The sequence below is a fragment of the Anthonomus grandis genome, chromosome 12, assembly GCF_022605725.1.
Source record: "Anthonomus grandis grandis chromosome 12, icAntGran1.3, whole genome shotgun sequence".
In the NCBI taxonomy this organism is placed as follows: Eukaryota; Metazoa; Arthropoda; class Insecta; order Coleoptera; family Curculionidae; genus Anthonomus; species Anthonomus grandis.
In genome coordinates, this window is record NC_065557.1 from 12700457 (window position 1) to 12718072 (window position 17616).

Sequence of the window (17616 nt, forward strand, 5' to 3'; positions counted from 1 at the left end):
TAAATATAAATGAAATTATATATTAACCCTCAAAAGCAATGCATCATTAAGTAAACATCAACTAGAGACATAAAATTAACAAAAACTTATATTGCCAAACTGCTCACTTAATAATCCATTTTTATGTAGATTAAATAAGATGACTAATCTTATTTAATCTACATAGTAAGTTGTTACACCTATTCTTCAAAAAACGCTCAATACAAAAATAGAGAGCTATTACCCAATATACAAAAGAAATAATTTCTTAAAAATATTAGAAAAAAGCTCTGATTGTTGCAAAGGTTGATGTTGGTGAAATCACTTGAATAATAGTAGAAAATGCATTTCTATCTTTCTAGAGGCATTTAATACTGTGAGATAGCCCTATGCGGCTGACAATAATCCTTGCAGGCATGCCATCATCCCAGAATTTAAAGAATTATTGTATTCTGTCAGATCAGTTGAATACTTAGAGCAATAGTTTTATTAATGTTATTCCTTTGTTTGATTTATTTTCTACTTAACAACTTGTAACAGCACACAGTCATTTGCCCAAAAGTAACAAAAAATAATTATACTAAAGAATGGTTCAGACAATAACTTATAGCTTTAATTACAACCATACTATATTATTGTTATATATTACCATTTCTTTTTTTTTTTTACTACTCTTAATTTTTTCTATTTTGTTATTTCTTATAACATCATCATTGTAGTTATAACCTGTAACTAATTGGACACACCTTACTAGTTACAAAAGGAAAATGAACAAAAGAGAATATATTAGAATCAAATATGTATAACTAATTTTCTAATAAATTATTTATTAAAATATTCATGAATGTTTATGTTTAACTACCTATTAATTTCAAACAATGGATGCACCAAGTTACATACAATACCATCAAGTGGTCCAAAAAATTATAATTGGGCATATAAAATTAAGTAGAGATGGAAATGATTTCCTGTTTCATTGACAATTTCAAGAAAACATCTTTTGGGTAAGACTTTTGACTCAATAATTGACTGATCAGCTTAAATTTAAAGCTATGAAATTAATGACTGATAGTCCAGGACGATTTGATCCAGGACGACAGGACTTTCTCTGCTGAAAAAATCCCAGCTGGCTGAATTTTTTACCAGAGCTTCTTTTTGACATTACAAATCATCCCTCAAAAGTCCCCATGAATCCAAGTGGAGCTTTTTTTATAGGTCAAAGGTCACAAAAAACACTTTTTTACAAATAACATCGAAACTATCAATCCTACGATAAAATGAGCTATTACCTTTTTTGTTCAGTATGAAATTGTCCACAAAAAAGTCTTATGCATTTTTTTTGTAGAGGTAATTTTTTTATAGAAATTTTACTCTCAATGTTGGACATTGAAAAAAATTGTTAAATATTGTACTTTTTCCCACGTCACCATAGAGGTAAAGTACCAGACGGGTTTTTTTTTCATGTGGTCTCCCAATAGGCCTAATCCACGAAGCTACAACGAAAATATGATGTAAATAGGATTTTTTATTTAGTCATCAGTGTGACATGATGCGGCATCTTCCAAGTCTTCCCCAACTTCAAGTGTTGAGCACAAAAAATTCATTGGATCTAAATTTTCATTAAATTCAATGTTTTTGGACTCTTCATTGTCCGATTTTATGTTTAAACAGGATTGTCCATGGCAGTAGCCGCAAATCGGAGAGGAGTGTAGTCCAAGTCCGGTTGTGGAGCTAATTGCGGATGTAGGACACAACCTTTCGTACAATTACAAAAGATTGTGTTTAATAAAACATCAGGAGCAGGTGGCAATAATGTTTGTATTGGCTGTAAATAATTATCAACCATGGTCCATCCCCAATCCAATGGATTCAAATTCGAATTGTATAAATGTTCCAGTTTCAGGTGGTAATATGAACGGTTGAGGATGGTGAATAGCAGCAACTTCATAGAGAAGTGTATCTTTATATGATGATGATAATCCCAAACTTGATAATATGTCAAGAATACGCCTAGACCCGAATCTTCTATGTAGAAAAACTGATAAGCCAATTTGTAAACGCGATATGAAGGATCGTGGTCGCACTGCTGACATAATGCAATGACTCAAAGCAGTACACTTTAATTTCAGTGGCTCCAGCTTTCCTTTTTTATTTTTAATGATAATCTATTCCAATAAATATTGCAAACTTTCAGGAATATCTTCATTAATATTGTCGAACATTTGATTTGTAGGAGGATAGTATTCGCTATTAATAGGTGTAAATTGAATATCTTCGCGAATGATTGCTGCAGCGGCCTTTAAAATTCTGAAACGTTCTTCTTTTTCATCGTATTTTCGATTTTCATACCAGGTTTTGCTCAAGATATCATGACGAACATCGAAGAAGCAAATCATAGTCGAACTTCGACTCTTCCTTTGTGGTAATGCCGATTTTTTTACCGTACTTTTCAACGAGTTTTGATTTCACGGTAACATCGTCAGGAACAAAATCTGTACATACCTTTTTCAATTCAGATAATGTGAATTGACAGTCATCATTATTTTCGATGTAATGAAAAATTTCTTCCATTGCTGAAGAGATCATATCTTGGGGTCTCCCATGCTTTTAGAATGATAAAGGTCGCGCGAAAGAGACGTAGCACTCACTATGATATTTCGCATTTACTGCTACTAAAACTTCTTCATAAATAATACGATTCTCAACTATCCTACCAAGAGAATCATTATGCTTTTGAGCTGTAGCAAGCACTGTCGATTTAAATGTCGATGTGGAGACCTGCTTGGTTTTTCGCCGACGACTCATAGGAACTCGTCTTTCATGTTCTTCAGAACAGCAGTCGAGGTACTGGGGACAGCATCTCGCTCCCTTTTAGCAGCAGTAATACACGAGTATATTCCTTGCGACACACCACGTGTACTTTTATCGAATCGACACTCCGCAAAAATGCAATTTTTCCATCATTTCGCTCGATAGCGTCACGTAAGGTTTTAATACCGCGCTCGACACAAACAGTCGCTCCGTCTGACAGCGATTTGTCGCAAATTATGCAATTTTCGACCATTTCTCGATAACTAGGTGAATAATATCACGAAAAAACTGTGAGAAATTATTCTACACGTCTGTTTACAACTGAGAATAACAGAATACTGATCAAATGACGTCAATGTCCCACAGCTAGGTATACAGTGACGCACATACGACCATAGAAAAAAAGGGCCAGCTGTGCTCTAGGTCACAAGGGGGAATACCTATAGAGCCCCTACCATAAATATTCAATGAGAAACGATTTCAAAACACGTTTTGACTCGAATTTTATGATTTTTGACAGTTACGACACTTTGACCGCAATTTTCTTCAAATCGAAGGTCTCTACGAAAAAAAATGCATAAGACCTTTTTTGTGGAGAATTTCATACTGAACAAAAAAGGTAATAGCTCAATTTATCGTAGGATTGATAGTTTCGACGATATTTGTAAAGAAGTGTTTTTTGTGACCTTTGATCCCCCATAAAAAAAAAATCTCCACTTGGATTCATGGGAACTTTTGAGGGATGATTTGTAATGTCGAAGAGAAGCTCTGGTAAAAAATTCAGCCAGATGGGATTTTTTCAGCAGATTGATCTTTTCGTCTAATAATCCTGGACTATGATTACTTATACAGCAATATTATCAATCCACATTGGATGCTTAACACCACCCACTATTATATACAGCTACCACAGAGAAATAATTCAGAATTTTTTGCTTATTATTCATGGTATTGATGATGCCTCTGTAATTGCAAATTTAGTCATTAACTTTGCTTTATTTATAAAATTATCAATAATACATATAACCAATGTCTAGCCAGATTAAAACAACTTTTGCTATCTATGCATATATTGAGATGAGATGTTACTTTGAATCTCATGAATTACTGACTTTGGCAACACTTCAAGTCCTTTGATTTCTAAACCCAATATAATTCTGTCTTCTAAACAGGTTTTTTAATCAAAAATCAGGGAGAAAAATATATTACTGTAATCCCTTGCCAACCGCGAAACGGGGTTTTGATTATATCTTGTGAATTGCTTAATATACATTTTCAATGGAAATAGCAGAGATGTATTTTTGTTCTGATGTTATGTAAAATCTGGATCTCTAATTTTCAAGAAACTTGACTTGCATTTTTATTATGTTCTCGAGTTTTGGTTATTCAATTATGGACAATTTCTATTTTTTAGTGTAGTTATAAAAAGTCCCCATTAAGTAAGATCAATATTAAGACAAATACAAATAGTTCATTAGTGCTTACAATACCAAAAGTACATACACAAGTCAAAAAAGAAATATGTATGTATCATAGATTGCTAAAATAAGTGAGAACTATACTTAAATACTAGAAAGTCAATATCACATAAAATTAAAATGTAAAATAAAATTTTTAAATTTTTATATTAGAGCTTGGCAACACTAGTAAGTTGCAATAATTTAGTAGTTCAAAATCATGGTCCCAAAGCAAAATGAGACAATTTTCCTCAAGGATAAGTACACAATACAATACATCATTCATTATTGGCCAAGAAATAGTATAATACAGATAAGAGGAAAGTTGTTTAGGGACACATGAATATACTACAGACAAACAGACCTTAACACAATCCTAATATCTAATTTTTTTAAATATTAAACCTCCCAAATCAGCTACATTTCTTTTAACCCACTGGCTAGCTTAGAATTAATTTGGGGGAATGAGTTTAAAAATGGTAAAGAACTGAAAGATGCATGTTTTTCTTTTAAAGGGTTTAAAAAAATGTCATTGTGAACCCGAAAATCTGTAGTCAATCTATTATATACACCAATTTGCATTTGACCCTATGATATGGCATAAATTTGTAAGGAGCTGCTCTATTTGAACATGCATGTCAATTCCATGTTTTAAAATAATTCTAGTGTTAATATCAACTAAAAGTCTGTCTATTATGTAATATTTTATTTATTGTCCTGTAAGAATTAAGGAAAGGTCTTCAAGAAAAGATGATGTCGAACATTGCTATTCAAAGTCAACCTCTCAATGACATGGAATAAGTAGATTAATTTAACTATAAATAATAATTTTGTATATTTACAATATGTTAAGGCAACCATGTAATGTAAATTACAATATTTACATTAACTTTTAATATGTAAGTTTTTTATAAAATAAAAAATATAACATCAAGCACAGACAAGTTCTTTAGGGACTCAAGATATTATATAGACGAATAAAAATTATGTTTCATTATATCTGTACAAAAATGTATAAATATTTACATGAATTATTGTGCATTTCAAATCTCATAAGTAATCTAAAAAACTGATTATATACTACATACCTATATGAGTTTCAATTATTTATTTGAAAACTTAAAATATTATTAAGGATGATTGTCTTTCGGGAATTCTAATATTCTTTACCTTACTTACCTACTTTATAATGTCAAATACTTTGGTGTAATTAAGTAACACAAGAACACTCACACATATAAAATCACACCACTTCTCTGATATTATATTGTTTTAATTGGAATATTTAACTAATTTGTTCATAAATTACTTCTCCAAAAAATGTTGACAAAACTGGCAATGAACTAAAGGTTAAAAAGATCATTATAATTCACAGCAGGCAGAGGCAATAATGATGTATTATTTTTGTCTAATCTTAGTATATCCAATGTGCCCTCAGCTTTGTGAACCAAGTGTTAGAGCATGCTGTGATCCACAGGTGTTACAAAGCCTAATACTTTTTAAGATTGTTTATTGATAGTAATCTCAAGTTTGATAAACACATTGAGTAGTTATGGCTTCTGGCCATTCTGCGATTAGAAAAGTTTTCAGGATGTTACTGATGTAATGAGCCTAAAACTGAATATATTGTAGTATTGGCTTTGTAAAAATTAATGAAAACTTAATAGAATGAATACAAAGAGTATGGTTTTAGGTTCAAAAACAAATTGTAAATTTGCAATTCAATTTGCTTATTTGAATTGTGTATATATAAACAGAACTTAAACTGATTATGTATTTGAAATTAAATATTTATGAGTTAATTAACCCAAGGCACAACACATCTTACATAAATTTACTGATACTTCCAAGCCTACTTCTAATTTAACAAAAATTAATTTTTTTATGTAAATATGATTATTTCACTATAATATTAATATTTTCATTACATCAGCTAAAAAAGTCATTTTATAGAGTGGAGAGAGCATTTTCTTTGCAGAAGAGCAACTTCTTAGAGCATTGTAGACTTCCTTGTGTTTTGACATACACTTTGTGACAGTAATTGAGTTAATGTATATTTTAAATATTGAATATATATTGTAAGTACTGCTCAAGTTTAACCAATAATAATAAGACATATTTTAGGTTTTCATCTGTTATTGGTATTTGTATTGTGCTATTAATTTTTTTTTACACAGCTTTAATAATAAAGCTCAATTTTATTGGATTTTATGTACATATATTCATTTCATAATTATTGCACATGGGATTGCAACCTGTAATATTGTTTTGTGAGAGCAGTATTCATAATATCATGAAGAGGTGAGGAATTGCTATGTAATAATGGATTTTGTAAAATAGGATGAGTGAGAATGTGTATCTGGGCAATAGTAGTTTTTACATTATGGAATAGTACAACTTCTGCTAGCAACAATGGCATTAATCGAGAATTAAATTGATGATGAGTGTTAGTACAAGGGAGTATTTTTTATTCAAACTGTTTTAAATTGATCTGATTACAAAATATACAAGGTGTTTTATAATTAGTGGGACAAACTTGGCGGGGTTAAAGAGCATCTTAAAATAAGCAAGTTTTTGCCATTAGCCCTTATCCGAAAATGATTAGATTTTGAAAGAAAGAAAGAAAGAAGGAAAATGTGCTATATTACGTAAGACAACAAAATATTGTGTACAAGCATCCTAAAAACTAAAAAATTCCAAATTCACTTTAAATTTCAAATTTCAAACAAACATAACATCTAAAACACTTTACCATAAAATTTACACACATTACCAAAATTAATCATAAGAAAACAGATTGAGAAAAAAAAAAAGCATCTTTTTGATAAATTTCATTAAAAAATAAATAAAGCTGTCAATAAAACAGAATTTAGAAGAAGTAAATTAAATTATTTAACAGGAAACAAAACTAAAACACTAAAATGATGTCAGAGCACAGGTTAAAAGGTATCATTAAAAAAATCATCAAGGCTATAATATGCCCTGGATAATAAAAGTGATTTTAATTCCTTTTTGAATCTCTTAACTTCTAAAATTTGTCTGATACATAGAGGAACATGGTTGTAAATTTTTTTGCTAAGGTATATAAGTGAGTTCTTGGTGAGGGAGGATGTAGGGATTGGTAAGGGAAAATCGTTAACCTGGCGAGTCATATGACCAGTGTTAGAGGGAGGTTTAGGACATTTATGAATAAGAGTAGCTGTTTCTAAGATAAAAAGAGAAAAAAGAGTTAGGATTTTTTGAGATATAAAGAGAGGTTTACAAGAATTAACTTAGCTTAACTCTTAACCCAGCGGAACATAGGTATCTAACTGCCTTTTTTTGAATCACAAAAATTATGTTTAATAATCCCTTGTTGCTTAAACCCCAAAAAGGCAAGCCATAACGAAGGTGGGACTCAATAAGAGAAAAATACACTGAATGTGCAACTACCCCTCCCAGCTCATGCCCCGCCATTCTTACTGCAAAGCATCCAGAGGATAAGAGGATAAGAGGAAGCGAAGGCGACCATCATTGGTAATACCAAGGAACTTACAGCTTTCTTTGTTTTGCAAGGGGGAGTTTTCACTAAACATAAGGCCCTGAACGTCACACTTAAATCCCATAATAAAGGTTTTGCCCACATTAAAAACAAGCCTGTTTGCAGCACACCACTCCGATAAAATCTTAAGATCCTGAAAAACCTGGGCTCTAACATTATCAGAATCTCTATGATTCCATAAAATGGTGGTATCATCAGCAAACTGAACCACTTTGCCCTGCAGTTTTAATGAACCCAAATCATTTACATAGAGCAAAAATAATAGTGGTCCTAACACTGAACCCTAAGGTACTCCAGTTTTAAGGGATCTGGAATCAGATAAACATCCAGATACTGTAACTCTTTGGGTACGATTAGACAGATAGGATTCCAGCCATTGCAATGCCACACCATGATCTACACAATCAAATGCCTTGGATAAATCGCAAAAAACTGCCGCCGCGGACTCTCCAAACTGCCGCCGCGGACTCTCCAAAAAGCCGAAAACAGCGTCATGAGTCCCTTTTCCCGTTTGAAATCCAAACTGATTTGCAGATAAAATGCAATTATGTTGCAAAAAAGATAAAATTCTGATTTTTGCAAGTTTTTCAACTATCTTGGAGAGGGTAGATAATATAGAAATTGGACGGAAATTACAAGGCTCACTCACATCTCCACCCTTATAAAGAGGGATAACCACTGCCTCCTTCAAACATGCTGGAAAGAGGCCATTATGAAAGGAATTGTTTATGGCAGAAGCTAAGGCATTCAATGCTGAGTCAGGCAAAAGGAGTAGTAATTTTGATGATATTCCATCAGCTCCAGCTGATTTATGGTTTTTTAAGCTTTTAATTGCATCTCTAACATCAGTAAGGCTAACAGGATAAAAGAAACAAGAATTTTGAACTGACACTTGTTGAATATAATGCAAAGGATCAATATTAGTATTCACATCCTTGAGCAATAAATGAGGAATATTACAGTAATAATCATTTAAACTATTTGGTCTTAATTCTGGTTCTGAAACTTTCTTGTGAGAATGCCTGAAGTCATTTATAATTGACCAACATTCTCTCTGCCTATTTGAGGACATATTCAAGCGGTCACTATAATATTTAACCTTAGCTGCTTTTATCGTCTTTCTATATAGACTACGATATTTCTGATGATAAAGAATAATGTTTGCATTAGTTGTAAACTTGCACAGCTTAGCCAAAAAATGGAGGTTTTTAGCTGAAGTTCTGAGGCCTGCTGTGACCCATGGTTTTCTATTTTTCATTTTAAGCCTCTTTTTAGGAAAATACTAATTGATCTTGTCACATAGCACATGAAATAACAAAGTAAACAGGTCAGGAGCCATTTCAACTGCATTCCAATTAACCAAAGCTGCAGTAGAAGAAAAAGCATTAAAATTTGCTCTGCTGAAAATTCTTCCTATATAATGAGATGAAGGAAATACAGTGTTGCATGGAATCCTAGCGAGAATGGCTTCATGGTCAGAAATACCAGATGAGAGTACTCTACATGACACATCATTTAAATTTGTACACAAATAATCAATAGTAGTTGCAGATGAGGATGTTATATGTGTGGGTGAAAGAACATGCATCTTCAAGTCATAAGATTCCAATATACTTAAAAGGGATGTATGATATGATGGCAAGCTTACATCAGTGAAGTTAATATTAAAGTCACCAGCCAATATAACTATGGAGTGTAGAGACAATTGAGATAATAGAGAATCAAGTTTGTCCAGGAACATACCAATATCTCCTGTAGGTGGTCTATAAACACAAAGAACATATAAATTAAATCGCTTACAAAAACAAAGGGAGAATTCAAAAACCTTCTCCAACAGAAAGCTATCATACTTATTAATTTTACAGAAAAAAGCTTCAATACAATACAAGGGATCAAATTTTAAGAAAACATCTCATTTTTAACATTAACAATGGCAAACATTCACTTTCTGGTACCGAATTCCACATTAAAAGCAAGTAGTTTTTTTCTTTACAAGAAATATTGCAAATATTATCACAGATGAACTAAAAATTTAAATTTAAGAGAGAAATAAATTTGGAACAATGGATTTTATTTTTTCATGCGAAAGTGGTATTTCGGAGAAAACAAAGTCAGGCAACAAAAATTACTCTAAATGAAATGAGGATTTGAAAATTATTTTTTAATTGAAGAAAAAAACAGTAGCGTACCATTTTTTAAAAAAAAGTTCACTAGGTTCTAGCCCTCATAGATGCCACTGGTAAAATAAAAAATTATGTTATGCATTAAAAAATAGTACTAGATGCATAGAAACTACATATAAATTTTCAGAAAAATATCTACAGGAGTATCAAGCTTATTGTGAAAAATAAGATTATTTTCTTAAAATTTTATCACCCATTTTTATTGTACAAACTACCTTATTTTGAGGCCCTCTACAACCCCTCTTAAGTTTGTCCCTCTAATTATGAAACACTCTGTATATAAATATATTACTTTTATACATAATTACTTAGGACATGTTGCATAGGCCAAGTAAACATAAAACTACACTATTTACATCTACAACTGGATCAATATGTAAACATATATTTCACAGGATTAAGATATACACCTGATAAACTGAGAAGTCTAATAAACCATTTTAAAATATTATTTTTCGCTGCAAAAATGTACTCAAAGCTACCCTCTTTTCCTTAGGGATTACTGGGTGGCTAAAAGCACCCCATTTTGAGGTTAGAATCACACAAAGAAAAGAAGATAAAACTCCTACTGAAATTCTATAGTTTCATGTAAAACCGTAAGAATTATAAGTAATCCTGCAACTTAATAGGTATAAGCGGCAATTGGAAGAGAATTTACTAATAAATTTGCCGGCAAGCGTCCCATGGCGTCTCAAAACGTATCCATCTTTAAAAGTCGGATATTTAAAAAGCTAACCGCACTTTTCGAGCTACTACAAACAACTTACCGATATTCTGCTACAATAGGAAGACTGAACAGACAAACGGGGAATTCTCTAGGAATGGCGAAAAGCTAAAAACTCGCAAATTTTCGCAAAAACGCTTTTCACTCTTGTTGATTGTGAAAATTTTATCACAAACGTCGTTAAGTTTTCAAATACGCATGACCTTTGAAGGCAAATGTCATAATAGTAAAATTTTAGTCTGCTGGCGCTACCTATCGCGTCAATTTGCAATTACCTACGGGCGCATTTTTTATGCTTAGGAAACACTTATTAGACAGCACTAATATACAGGTTTCTACATCGATGTATTTAAAGATATCTTTATCATTTGTATATTGCGCCAGACGGAGAGAATCTTCTTGACAGAAAGATTTCGGTTTTAAATATACAAGACTTGAGGTTCACAGTAGAAAAAATTTAGGATATTTTGGCGCCATCTACCACATTTAATTGGCATTAATGTAAGAGGTGATTTCTCATATTTAGGAATGAATTATAGAAAGCGCAGTCTACATCCATTTGTTTACAGATTACTTCTTTAGCATAGTGATATAATAGGTCTACTAATAGAAGTGATAGAAGTTTAGTGGGCCATGTACGCAAAATGGTATGTGTCAAAACGCGGATCAAGCGTCAGTTGTGTTAAGTATACTTCGATATTTCATCATGAATCATTTAAGTCAAGAGCAACGTATAGATATCGTGAAAAGGTATTACGAAAATGCGCAATCGGTTAGAGCCTGTTATCGTGCTCTTAGAGAAGATTTTGGCCATCGTGGACGGCCTTCTGAGCTTGCAATAAGGCGCACAATTAATAAGTTTGAACGGGAGTACACTCTTCTGGATAATAAGCCACCAACGCGACAAAAAAGTGCAAGGACCGCCGAAAATATCGCCGCTACAAGAGAAAGTGTTGACGCGAATAACAATGTGTCTGTTTTGCGCCGTTCTCAGCAATTAGTCATTTCACCAATGTCTCTGTGGCGCATTTTGAAGAAAGACTTAGGCCTACATCCATATAAGATGATTCTAACTCAAGAATTGAAGCCTGCTGAGCATGGTTTGCGAAGAACGTTTACCGACTGGGCCCTGTTGCAGTTGGAACAAAATGCCGATTTTGGGAACCAAATCATCTTCAATCAACAAAGGTCCTGTGATCTTACTCCACTGGATTTTTTTCTTTGGGGATATGTGAAGTCTAAGGTGTATTCTAATAATCCTCAAACCATCAATGAGTTGAAAGTTAACATAACTAGGGTTATTCGCGAAATTCAGCCCAACTTGTTAGAAAAAGTGATTGAAAATTGGGTTCATCGTCTAAACGTCTGCCGCCGTAGCCGAGGTGGACATCTTAATGATATTTTGTTTAAAACATAATGTTACATAATAAACTACAACATGAAACATCAATCATAGAAATTAACCAATTCGTTTTTATTTTTTAACAATTTAAACTTATATCATTCTTATTGGTAGACCCTATATGTGTATGAACTTAAAAACCGACTATGAAAAAGCCCATATACAGGTTATTACGGTTAATTAAATATTTGTGATTGAATAATATTTGATAGATTGAATATTAAAATATATTGTATTTTAAATATTTGCCCAAATATTCAATTAACGTTATTGCTGTAAATCACACGTCATGGAAGTTAGGAACGGAATCAAACGAACATAAAATTTTTACAGTCGCCCAGATATGTTCTGCCCACTATAATTTTCCATCATATTTTAGGATTAAATGATTTAAATCTGATTTTAAACTTCTAAGAAAAAGTTGAGAGAGTCATAGGAAAACCTATTGATTTGTTTTTTTTTGCAAACATCAAAAATCGTAAATGTTCTTAAAATACTAAATAATTTTAAAAAACACAGTAATAATTATAATTCTTAATATATTTAAAATTAAACACTGTGGGACAACAGGAACATGGACAGGGAAATGGGACAAACTATTGCAATGGAGCATCAAAAACTTCAGCATCAAATTCTTCTAATTTTGGACCAATTTTCTTGTTTAAAATTATAGTGGATAGTGATCAGCTATATTTGTATTTATGATAGCAGATACGATCTAGATTTTTTAACTTTGTAACTATTACGAAGAAAAATATGATCTATACATGTATTCATACTTTCGGTTACTATGGTACATTAATTACACTGCACAACAAATCGAAGGTTATTTTATGTTGACTGAAATATTTTTATTGTTGTTTACTAATTCGAGGCATCTGATTTTGAATCTGTCGTCAGTTTTACTCTAACAGCTCGAGTTGTTTAGATATAGCTACGTTCTTCTCATTTATCTTTATTTTTGGTTTTTTATCTATTATAGTCGCGTTTTAGATAAATTATTGTAATTTTCATCATGACTTCGCTAAGAAGGGTCTGCATTAACGATCCGAATTGTTTTTGTTATATTTGTGGTGAATATGTTTTTCAAAAATTTCGATTGAATATGTCAGACTTTGTGAAACGAGCGTATTTAGAGTGTTTTGGTTTTCCTTTGGAAACAGATAACAAGTGCTGGGTGCCCAATATTGTGTGCAAAATTTGTGTTGAAGAATTACGTTTATGGGCCACTAAGAAGAGACTCTCTTTTAAATTCCAATCCCCAATGATTTGGCGTGAACCTTTAAATCATCACGATGACTGCTATTTTTGCGTTGTTAATATAAAAGGAATCAACAAGACGAACCGGTCCAAATGGATTTACCCCACATCAACATCAGCTGTGAGGCCTGTAAGGAGCTCAAAAGATACATCTTTACCATTACCATCTACATCTACAGAAAGTTCTGATGAATTGAATGAACTGAGTAGCATGAGCGATGACGAGTTTGTTCCAGAAAATCTCTTTGAACCAAAACCATTCGATCAAAGTGCACTTGATGATTTAATTAGAGACCTTGGACTATCCAAAACTTCGTCTGAATTATTGGCCTCCAGATTAAAAGAGAGAAATCTTTTAACTAAAGAAACTAAAGTTTCTTATTACCGCACTCGAGAAAAAGACTTACTTCCCTTTTTCGCTGAGGAGGATAATTTTGTATTTTGTACTAATATTTCTGGTTTAATGACTGCCATGGGCTTGCAGAAATATGAACCAATCGATTGGCGTTTATTTATTGACTCGTCAAAACGGAGTTTAAAGTGTGTACTATTGCACAACGGAAATAAACTAGGCTCCATACCAATAGCACATTAAACTAAAGTTAAGGAAGAATACCCCACAATAGCACTGGTCATGAACAAAATCAAATATAACGATCATAAATGGGTGATTTGCGTTGATCTTAAGATGGTGAACTTCCTTTTAGGACAACAAGGAGGCTACACTAAATATCCTTGTTTTATGTGTTTATGGGATAGTAGAGCAAAATCAGAACATTGGTCAAGAAAAGAATGGCCCTCTAGGGAAGCACTACTTCCAGGTAGTCTTAATGTTATAAATGAACCTCTAGTGCCACGAGATCGTATCATATTGCCACCCCTGCACATTAAACTAGGTTTAATGAAGCAATATGTTAAGGCATTAAATAAAGATGGTGAATGTTTCAAATATATTTCAAGGAAATTTCCAAGTCTAAGTTCAGAAAAACTCAAGGCAGGTATATTTGATGGTCCACAAATTCGCAAGTTGGTAAACGATCCTAATTTCACCAGCTCAATGTCAGAAATTGAGAAGAATGCATGGGATTCCTTTGTTTGGGTTATCCAAAATTTCTTAGGTAATAGGAAGGGTGATGATTACATTGCGCACGTCGAAGAGATGTTGTCACACTTCCAGCGACTTGGATGTAACATGAGCATCAAAGTGCACTTCCTACACAGCCATTTACACCATTTTCCTGAAAATCTCGGTGACATGAGTGAAGAACAGGGTGAACGATTCCACCAAGATCTTCGAACCATGGAGGAACGATTTCAGGGTCGCTGGGATGCACATATGTTGGCCGATTTTTGCTGGAGTATTCAGAGTAGCAGTTCATTCAAAACTAGTAGAAAATCATATAAAAGAAAATTCCTGAGTGTATAGTTCTTGTAATTAAAAATGTTTGTACGTTGAGTGTATTTTTAATTCCCAAAAAATACTCCCTCCTTTTAACTCAAAAACTAGAGCTGACACATATAAACTGATGACATTATTTAATATCAGCATTAAAAATAAGCCTAGAATCATAAAAATATTCCATGCAACATACATGCTGTTGGGCGGTGTTATTGATCCATGGAATAAATACCTGAGATAAAAGTATTGATACATAATAATTATCGTAGCTCGTGATCTGTGACTAGTACTATAAATTTAAGTACCTATCTATGCTATTTCCTATACAATAAATAAAATATTTAGTAATCTGTAAAAATCGATATTGCAAAAATATCAAATAAGCACATTCTGGCAGGCCATAAATAGTTAATTGCAAGCAAAACTTATTTGGGTAACTGTAAAAATTTGATTTTGATTTCTGATTCCCTTCCTAACTTCTATGACGTTAATTCACTGGGGCAATTGTGGATCAAATATCGCGTAATGGGGCTTGCAAATATATTGCCTAATGTTCTTTTAATTCAATTAAAATATAATCAGTATAATCCGTTTTAAATACGTTGAAATATTTACAAAAAATTGATGTGTGATTTGTAGAGATGCTAAAAGCAACCGACGTTTAAATTCAAAAAAACAAAACAGCTATAGGCATATTAGGGTTTGAAGATAAATGTCATGTAATAATTTTTTGAGGCTATCGCCATCTATCTATCATATGTACAAGGTGTCCCATTTTGGGTACTTTTGCGGGGTATCTCCGTTATTTTTAACGTTAGCGTCATGCGGTTTCGCGACAGTGTGCTACTTTTCCGTGAAAATAACGATGCCGACAAAAATTTCAAAGCCCTCTTAGTTTTTAAGATATAGGCCATTTTTGAAAATTCCACATTTTGGGACCCCCCTTGTATTTCGGTTATTCTTTAACTTATCGAATATGTAAAAAAACAGTTTTATAGATTTTTTTCCGTAGAATGCAGTGGCGTAGATTATTTTTTTTTAAATATTTACTGTTTTTGAGTTATAAGCCAAACTTATGTTTTTTTTTTAATGGAACACCCTGTAGATATATGCACTAATAAATTTGTCTTTTTTTTACCTTTTCAAAAATTTATAATGGTATGCACTTTTTTTTAAGAAACATGCAAATAAATGACAATTTTCTAAAATTAAGGACATAAATTTATTAGTAGGCCATGAATAACAATAACAAAGATAAAACTTAGACAAATCACTAACAAAGAATTGGATTCATTGCAAATACACTGGATGCAATCAAAATATACCTATTGAGACAAAAGCATATTATTAAAAAAAATACACTACAAGAGTATAGCTCCAATTTTTACAATATAAGCTTGTTTTGTAGCATAAAGCAACAAAACATACAAAACAAAAAACTGTATTTAACAAAAAGAAAAAAAAAATAAAGGTAATGTTCAAAATGATGACCATTCTCTCGAATGCAAAATTGGCACATTTTTGTGATTCTTTCAATGGCATTAAATAGAACCATTGGTCTCCTTCGCAGATTTTGAAAGGCTAAGTTAATTGCCTCTCGAAGTTCGGCAATTCCATCATAACGTGTTTTATACACTTCATTTTGTAGATACCCCCATAAAAAAAAATCCAAAATTGAAAGATCTGGAGATCGTGGGGGCCATCTTACAGGTCCATTGGTACCTATCCATCTTTGCGAAAAATTATTCTCACGAAATTCCCTTACTAGCCTTGAATTATGACTAGGAGCTCCATCTTGTTGTAAGTAAATTGCATTATATTGTGCTAGCGGAATATTTTCTAGCAGTTCAGGAATAACTTCCTCAAGGATCTCTAGGTATCTACGGTCTATAAGACCTGCTTCAAAAACCCAATAAACTATTTTTCTGCCCAAAATAAAACAAGACACTCCAACTCCAAAACGTCCCTGTTGTGCCCTTTCGAACAATAAATACTGATTTTCTGTTTTCCAATTCCTGGTATTGTGACGATTCAAAATACCCGCACTTGAAAAAAAAATATTCATCTGACCAAATAACAGGTCTGCCGAACAAATCATTAGCTTCGATTTGTTGTAGATACCACCGGCAAAACAGTGCTCGGCGCTCAGCATCGCCAGGATGCAAATGTTGCACAATACTAAATTTATACAGATGATGCTTATATTTTTTTAAGATCATTTGAGCATTAGTTTTTGACACACCAATATCTTTCTCAATTTTTCTGCATGAGGACGAAGGTGTTGCTTCAATATATCCCAAAACATCTATTTCTTTTTTTTCCCTATTCTCCTTGTTATAGGTTTTCGGACGCGGGCGAACAAAGATTCCGTGTTCAACTAAATTTGCTTTTAAGCGAGCAAATATCTCAATAAAGGGTTGTCGCCTCTCTGGATATCTAACAAACACAAACTTGTAATCGTAATTTAAATTTTAGTACCCGTTATCGCTTACTTACCTTTGAAAATATAACGCCGAAGCTTCTTCAGAATTTTCGTTACTTTGTATAAAACATACCAACATATCATATTTTTCGTAATTTTCAAACGCTGCCATTTTTCAAAGAATTTATTGAATAAAGAAAAAAATAAATACTTACAATACAAATATTTGACTTTTCTGAAGAAACCGTAAAATATAAATATTTGACATTTAGTTGACTTTTGTTTTGTTATCAACAAGAGTCATGGGCTACTAATAAATTTATGTCCTTAATTTTAGAAAATTGTCATTTATTTGCATGTTTCTTAAAAAAAAGTGCATACCATTATATATTTTTGAAAAGGTAAAAAGAAGACAAATTTATTAGTGCATATATATAC

At 32.4% G+C, this 17616-nt stretch overlaps 1 protein-coding gene across 2 annotated transcripts in view; it reads right to left on the reverse strand.

Moving 5' to 3' along the window:
• Positions 1-10895, reverse strand: part of LOC126743426 (heterogeneous nuclear ribonucleoprotein K) — a 192130-nt gene extending 181235 nt beyond the window's left edge. The window contains exon 1 of one of the 2 annotated variants that reach the window (XM_050450518.1): positions 10739-10895. The gene's annotated coding sequence lies outside the window, so the exon portion shown is untranslated. The remainder of the gene's footprint in view (positions 1-10738) is intronic. The other variant, XM_050450519.1, reaches the window with a different exon arrangement.
• Between the last annotated feature and the right edge of the window lie 6721 nt (positions 10896-17616).